The following is an 8567-nucleotide window of genomic DNA, read 5'->3' on the forward strand; positions in this document are numbered from 1 at the left end:
TGGTAAATAAATCATTCCCCATTGCCATTAAATGTGTTTACTCCTAAAGTTCTCTGCCATTGACACTGGCTAGAGAGGATTGATCAGTATTTCTTCCAACAACACACAATTCCTTCCTTCCTTCCTTCTTTCCTTCTGTCCTTCCTTCCTTCCTTCCTTCCTCCCTTCCTTCATTCGTCCATTCATTCCCACCTGCCATTCTTTTTTTCTTTCTATTTTTCTTCCTTTCTTCCTTTGTCTCCTTGCTTCTTTCTTCATTTCTTTTTAATTTTTCCTTCCTTCCTTCCTTTCTCTCAAATTCATTTTAAGCATAGTTATATTTATGTAGTTATTGTTATTCTTCTTTATTTACTATTCTGTTCGGTCTGTTTGCTTAATTGCCATAGAAACTGTAACTAAAGCATCACTGATTCAGTAATATCATGATCTTAGTGCTTCTGCTGCTGTGCTTGTTGCTGATGTTGCTGCTGCTGTTGTTGCCACTGTTGCTGCTGCGGTTGATCTGGTTGTTGTCATTATTAATGCTGTTGTTGTTGTTCCTCTTCTTTATTGTCTTCTTTTTTTCATTGACATTTTGTTAAATAGAAAAAAGACAACTGTGACTTTAATCTCTCTCTCTCTCTCTCTCACACACACACACACACACACACACAGACACACACACACAGACACAGACACACACACAGACACACACACACACACACACACAAACTTTTACATGTGTTCAGTGATACAAACCTATGCAACACAAAGAAAGGAGATATGAAGGACAAATTTGGTAAATCCTTTCTTGGAATATTGAAGGTTGAATCAACATGATAACATAGATGTTACAATTGGAATTTTAGATAGGTGTGGCAATAGGCACATGCATGGCTGTGCAAGAAGAAGCCTGCTTCCCAACCACATGGTTCCAGATTCAGTCCCATTGTGTGGCATCTTGGGCAAGTATCCTCTACTATAACCTTGGGCCAACCTTGTGAGTAGATAGGGTAGACAGAAACTGAAAGAAGCCAGTCATATATGTATATTTACATATATCTATGTGTGTGTCTTTGTGTAAGTGGTTGTCACCCACAAATGCTTGACAACTGGTGTTTACGTGTTTACATCTCGGTAACTTAGCAGTTCAGCAAAAAGTGACCAAAAGAATCAGCACCAGGCTTAACAAAAATAAGGCCTGGGGTAGATTCATTCAGCTAGAAAGATAAAAGACGAGGTCTATAGTTCATCACTCAACAAAACTGATAGAAAACTTTACACTAAAAGAAAACATTGACAAAAGTTGATGGTATACTAAACAGATAACAGAAGAGAGTGCTTGTCATATTTAACAGAGCTGAAAACCAAGGTAATGTGAACAATGTGGCTGTTAGATCTAACTGAACATGGTTGCTGCCTTAATAAATAGAACTGTGTGTGTATGTGCATACATACATGTATACATACATAAATACATAAATACATACATACATACATACATAAATACATACATACATACATACATACATACATGCATGCATGCATGCATGTATGTATGTATGTATGTATGTATGCATACATACATACATACATACATACATACATACATACATATGCATGCATGCATACATACATACATACATACATACATACACACATACATACATACATACATACATATGTAAAAAATATGAGCTTTCACCATATATTGACTATAAAAATAGTCTAATATTAGGGCATAACAACCCCTACAATGGAAAAAAAATGGGCATTAGTACCTGTTGGAAAAATTCTAGTACCTAAAATTAAGAGATTAGCAAAGCGGATGTGTATGTTGGTGTAATCAGTCAACACTCTTATATTCTATTGTCTCATGAGTCAAGAGAGTCAGAATTCTATTGTTTGTCTGCAGAGCATCCTTATTTTTTGGTGTTAGAATTGTTTTCCCACACAGATCAACATTATTGACCAATTCCAGGTTCAAAGAATTGCCATATACTTCTTGTGTGATATCTTCAGTTACAGTCATTCTATGTGGTATTTCATGTACATTGTTACTGATGGTTCCCTCTCCAATTTGAAGTAACTACTCATTGAATACTGTGTCAGTGCGTGATCTCATGTTGGTGGTGAGTTTGGGGGTCTTTATATATCACTACAACAGGGAGAGTTTGAAGCAAGTTTCAATGATGTCAGTTTTGGAGCCTCTTGGCACTATACATACTATCAGACAGAAGTCTTCCCTAAGCAGATAAACTCCAAAAGGTTAACTGCTACCCATAATTGTCTTCAGAAGGATACCAATAATGTGAAATGTGTTCGGTGAGAACATTGATGTTTTATAAATTATCGTCAAAGTAGCAGTTTTTATTCTTTCTGATTCTTCTGAAGGATTTTCATAGATGACAATAATGTCTTTAGAATGAGTTGAATTCCTCTATGAACTGTTCTACCTCGGTTGATGCATAAGAGAACACATATTTACTTTGCAAATAGCAGTAGCTGTTGAATGTATTGTAGAGGTAGGTTTTTACTTGAGCATGCAGATCCAATCAAAAAGAAAGAAGCTGTGCTCTGCATAATATCATCTAAACATTCTACAATGTTGTAACTGCTTCTTTCTGTAGTTCATTTAAGCTCTGTAATTTTATTTCATCATCAGCAGTATTGTCTGAGTAGAGTTCATTATCATTATTGATAACGTGCACAAAATCAGACAATCCCAAGTCACTATAGCATAGACTCTGCATGGAGAAAGTTTGGTGAATATCATGCAAAGTTCCTGTTAAGAGCTTCGTGTGTTCTTCCTTCTTTTACAAAATCCCTTATAAGGTGCTGCTCTGAAGATGAAATAGTGGCGGAGAGTCAGTCAGTCTGTTAAGAGCACAAATTATTGCAAATAATGCTCTTGTTTGGGTATTCTGACATGCATTGCTTTGTTGAACCTTTTACATGTACCTAACTTGTAGAGCCCTTTACATGTAGCGACAATATTCAAAGGTGAAATCTCTCTGTTTCATATGGATGCACTGCATACATTCTTGGAACAATTTTATATCCTCCTCATAACATGTCTCCATGCTGATGTTTCCTCATTGAAGACATAACAGTATGGAATTTCTGTGCAGAGATACTGACTGGCAGCTTCATCAGTTTCATTGAGTTTGAGCAATGCAATTAGGTGAATGTCTCTATCCTGGGCCTTTTGAAGTACTTCTCTTTCATTGCCCTCTTGAAGATATACAGGCTACTGGTGTTCAAGATGTAGTGGAAAATGAATGACAGTGATTTGTCATGTATCTTGTTCACATTGCTTCTGGTGCACTAACAAAATGTATTCGATCTTTGGACATAAAAAAGGCAATTTCATATGTTTTACAAAATCACCTTCAAAATAATCTCCTTGGAAATTCACACACATCCCCCAGCAGTTCTGCACTGCTGGTAACATCTCCGGAACACATTCTCTGGAATGTTATGGAGTTCTACCATTGCTTTTCTCATAGTTTCCTCTCACGACTCCCATCAGTTTGCTTTCAGCATGGTTTTCAGTTTGGGGAAGAGCCAGAATCTACATGGTGTCAAGTTGGGAGAGCAGAGAGCCTGTCAAACAGGTAGTGTGTTTTTTTTTTCCCCCAAGAAAGCTTAGATTATGAGATGCATTCAAAAAGTATCTGACTTTATTTTTTCACTGTCACTTTCTGCATGCACAAATCTTCCTTCAAAATGGAATGCATTGATTCTGTACTTAGTCCTACTTCAGATCATTCATTAAATCTTCTCAAGTGACTCCTCGTCTCAGTTTATAGACGGCCTGCCTGAACATACCTTGCTTTCCATTGAGGTGTGGCCATGTTTGAAGCAGTTGTATCACTCCTTGATCTGAGTTTTGCCCATGGCATCATTGCCAACTACCTGCTGAATCTTCTGGATGGTTTGATCTTGAGTATCGCTAAGCTTTAGGTAAAACTTGATGCAATATCTCTGCTCAATGCATTTAGTCATCATGCATGAAGGCAAAAATCCGACGAGCACACACTACTCTAGGCATAACAGTCAGCAACTAACACAGCCCACCAGTGCAAAAGTTTACATGCATGTACAGGAAGGGTGGTGTCACCTCCCACCCAAGGGATTTTGCCAACATGGCATTAGTTTTGGTGGGGAAAAAAGTCAAATACCTTTTGAATGCACCTCGTGTATTGATTTATTCAGTCACGTAGAAAAGCATTTTTTCTAGAACTTGCAATTAAGCATAAACATACCCTTTGTGTGTGTGTGTGTGTGTGTGTGTGTGTGTGTGTGTGGTGTGTGTGTGTGTACTTAAAAATATAGTTGACACTATTTCTAAGGGAACACATTTCTGTGTTGATGTGGCAGTTGTGCTTAAAATTGAGACGTTTGTTATTTGGTGCAACATATCTCTTGTCTAATTTGGGGGAGCAACATGGCAAATTGTGCCACTGTAACTCCTGTAGATAGAGTATCCATCAACATTAGCAGTTGCTTCATTCCTGAAGTATTTTGGAAACTCTTTAGTGGATTTGTGGTTCTCTATACTGGAAGAGATTGGATTTGCTACACCACAGGGACCATATATTTGGCATTTTGCTTTGCACTATCATAGTGAAAGGGTTTCTGCCACTGGATTTGGAAATTCAGCACACCATTTTATCCGTTGCTATGGGATCATTGAAGATATTTTTATCTTCTAATATGATCAGAATATGAGCATGAGTAAATCACGTTTCTGGAATTCAATGGAATAACAAAATGCCCCAAGTGTTTCCACTGCAGGATCTTGCAATCATATCTTCCAGAAGTGATTTTAATTATTATTTAAACATGCATGCAACCAAATCAGGACAATCAGAAGCACTTTGGCTTGAAAAGAGACTATTTTTTAATTTCTGGTTATGATGGTTTACATGTCATAGTAATGAAGAGGTTGGGTTTTCTATACTTTGAGACAAATGCCATTGCATCATAGTAACATTCTTTTATGTTCATTAGTGTGAGAATGAAATTTGTTTGGATGGTGCAAACCTTCGTCTAAAACTTTTTACAGACAAGGCTGATTTCTTCAATCTTACTATCAAAACAAACACAGGTATAATAATGATAATTATTAATATATTCAAACATCAAACAAATCAGACAAATTCAATAATGGAAAAGTGATGTTTGAGATCAGTCCAAAAATGTTTCTATGCTCATTCATTTTGGCAATGAAGTTTTCCAGGAGAATGTTCAAAGCATTTTTAATGTTACCCCACAAAAAATTTTATGGAGTGCGCTCAGACACCCTGAACTCCTTGTTCTTAAGCCTATGTTCATATTGCAAGGTGATCCTTGAAATGATGATAAGAGTATCACAGTTCATCCTACTTGCTCTTCCCTGTTTGCTGCATTCATAAAATGATTGGCCAGTCCAGCATAGTTTTCAAACCTTAATTGTTTCTGGTGTAATCTTATGTAGTTGAGGATATTAGACTATCTACGACCCATTGGTGAAAGAATTTGCCATGATGTAGTATTGGACTAAATTCATCCCTCACTACATTTTTGCTAGTTTTATGTTGGAGCATTGTGATATTATTCTGGCCATTAGTTCTCACTGCTTCCTTAACAACTAAAAAACTGGGTTGCCAGCATGACTCACTGAATGGGTAAAATAATGTGCGTATCATTGGATCCAAATTTGGCTGAGGATATTGAAAATAATATGTTCCTCACCTGGATTCCTTGGATATATTTTCAAATGGGAACACTCCATCTTCATGTCTGAACAATATAATCACTTCATCAGTAGTTGGCAAATTGTAACAATATCTATCAACAGTATAATCTCTTTTAAAAACCATACCAACTGTTGAAACTTAGTGCTTTTACAATTGCGCATGCTCTTTCTCTTCTTGTTCTGCCTCACTTAGCATTCTGTATAACATTATATAGACATTATTTTCTTTAATAATTCTGTCAAGATTGGCCATGATTTCAGGGATGCATGCTACATTAGCCTGATAATTGAACATAGCCATTGAAATAGTCATTGCTGAATTAACAATATAGAGTTGAGCAAACTGTCTCCCCTCTCCTTCTGATGGATGCATATTAGACATCTGATGGTACATTTGCCTATGAACTCAAAAGCAATATGGACCATGACCTGGAGGATTAGCTACCTGAGTCTCCTTTGATGCAAATGAAAGCAATGAATTGTATGGTTTAATGTTATGCTTGAAATTTGCAAAATGAGGATAGTCAGGCTGACTCATTACATTTTTGAGATATTCCGGAATAGGTCTTTGAGGGTGAATTTGTACCTTTCCTTTGTGGCAGCAGTTGCTGAATTTTCCATCTGCTGTTTTCTCTGCAATGAAACACTTAGCTTTGCAAAATTGACAGAATACATCTATCTACATGAATGTCTTTTCAGATACTGTTTCATTGAACATTTTCTTGCCCACGTGTATCATGTTATTTACATCATTTTTGCCTTGTTTTTTCAGCATTTTGTTGCCTTCTTACATTTGTCTTAGTGAATCCTTCTTGAGCATGTAATCTCTCATTCCATCTTCTAACATTTCTGTCATCTTCTGTTTCATTTGTATGACTTTCTTTAGCCCTATGTCTTAAATTTTCTAATCTCCTTTTCTTACCTTTGTCAATTTCCATATTTACTCTTTGAACTGCCATGTATCTCCTTTCCATCAACCTTCTCTCTTTTCCCACTGTTTCATTTTATAACATAGTTGTATCTCTGATTCTTATTTTTTGTAGACTTCTTGATCTTTATTCCTCACTCTTAACATGTGGTCTAAAAGTTCTCTGTCTAGCCTCTTCCCATACTCCCTCTGTTCCTCTTCAGAAGTGTTATTCAATTTTATTTTGTATCACTGTCTTTCATGTTGCCTTTTTTTCTCAGTTTCATTCCAGTTTTCCTGTGAGCATCACAGCATCAGGAAAAGAAGCAAAGCCAAAGGTGGATGAATGCTGTTGTCAACTATCATCGTACAGTTGGTTGTAAGAGACCTCTAGTCTTTGTTTAGTTCAAAGGCTCCCAAACTTTTTTGACCATCGACCCCAGGCATGAGCAAAAAAATTACCCCTAGTTTCAATACCAAACCCAGTATTAATAATAATAATAATGAGAAACTTCATAAATAATATTGGTAATATTAAATATGTTGAGCGATGAGTGATCCAGAAGACCTGCCATGAGTGTCACCCTTAGAAATATGGAGAAAATTCATCAGCTTGTGAACGAGAATCATTAGAGGATAATCAATGATGATTTGAAGCATTTGAGGGAGGACACTAGGCAAAAGCGACCAGATCTGTAGAACATGAAGAATTGGATTCTTCACAATGACAATATACCCTGTCACTGAGCTCTCTTCACTTGTGTGTTTCTCACCAAAAAACAACATGGTATCACTTCCACAACTGCCCTCTTCACCATATTTAGCACTTGCAGACTTCCATCTCTTCCCCAAGATGAAAATGCAGCTCAAGGTCACCGTTTTAACACTGTTGTTGAGATCAAGAGTGAATTGCAGAAGGTCCTCAACTCACTTGTGAAAAACGGCTTCCAGGCCAGAATCCCAAACTAGGAGGAATGCTGAGACCAGTGTATTGCTGCACAAGGCGACTATTTTGAATGAGATGATGTTAAAACTTAGCAGACAACTACATAGCAAATACAAGAACAACTTCATCACAAAGAACAGTAGATTACTCAGATTCTATCACCTCATTAAAACACACAAGGATAGCAACATGATCCAGATTAGACCCATCGTTTCCAGCATGGAAGGACTTCTATATAAAATATCCTGGCTCCTTTCCCACATCCTGAAGCCCATACCCTCCAACTTTCCTGGACATGTCAAGAACTCTGACAAAGTCATCAAAAGACTGCACCAACTGCCCTAGACCAACTCAGACAAAACAGTCAGTAGAGATATGTTTATTTAGTACAATTTAGTCCTTTCACTCGGTGCCAAAACAGGATACACCAGAAATGAACTTGTATGCATCCAGAGCAAGTGCAGCAGGATAGAGAACAAGATGACCCACACCACACGCTTTCTCGAGATATTGAAAAGCAACAAGTACCCTATATCTATTGTAAATCGGCTCAAGTACTTAAGATGACAAACATGCTGAACACACAGAAAACCCAGCAACACATGCTTCCTTAAAATACCCCATTTTAGCAAGAAGATAACTACAGCCATCTGAAGAGCCATAAGAAGAGATAGATTAAACATACAACTAGCCCACTACAGCACCTCTTTGAGATGACACCTAGCAAAGAAACAAGCAAAGGACAGCAATCAATGCACACTAGCTAACTGCCCCATCCATGACACAGATTTATGCCAACGGGTAAATGTTGTGTATAGAATACAATGTAACAAATGCAACAAGTTCTATGTGGGTAGCACAACAAGACCATTACACATTTGCATCAAAGAACATCTGAACACAAGAGCCTTCTCCTTCTGAAAACATCTAGACAGATGCTGGAACACCGATTAAAGCATAACAGTTACAATTGAGGCCAATGCAAGAAATTT

General features: G+C 37.2%; 1 long non-coding RNA gene across 1 annotated transcript in view; it reads left to right on the top strand.

The window, feature by feature from the left end:
- Positions 1 to 1857: 1857 nt before the first annotated feature.
- LOC118765425 overlaps positions 1858 to 8567 on the top strand; it is a 24438-nt gene continuing 17728 nt past the window's right edge. Inside the window, exon 1 of the long non-coding RNA XR_005001288.1 lies at positions 1858 to 1868. This is a non-coding gene — a long non-coding RNA (uncharacterized LOC118765425). The remainder of the gene's footprint in view (positions 1869 to 8567) is intronic.

This window comes from Octopus sinensis, linkage group LG11 (genome assembly GCF_006345805.1).
Source record: "Octopus sinensis linkage group LG11, ASM634580v1, whole genome shotgun sequence".
Taxonomy (NCBI): domain Eukaryota; kingdom Metazoa; phylum Mollusca; class Cephalopoda; order Octopoda; family Octopodidae; genus Octopus; species Octopus sinensis.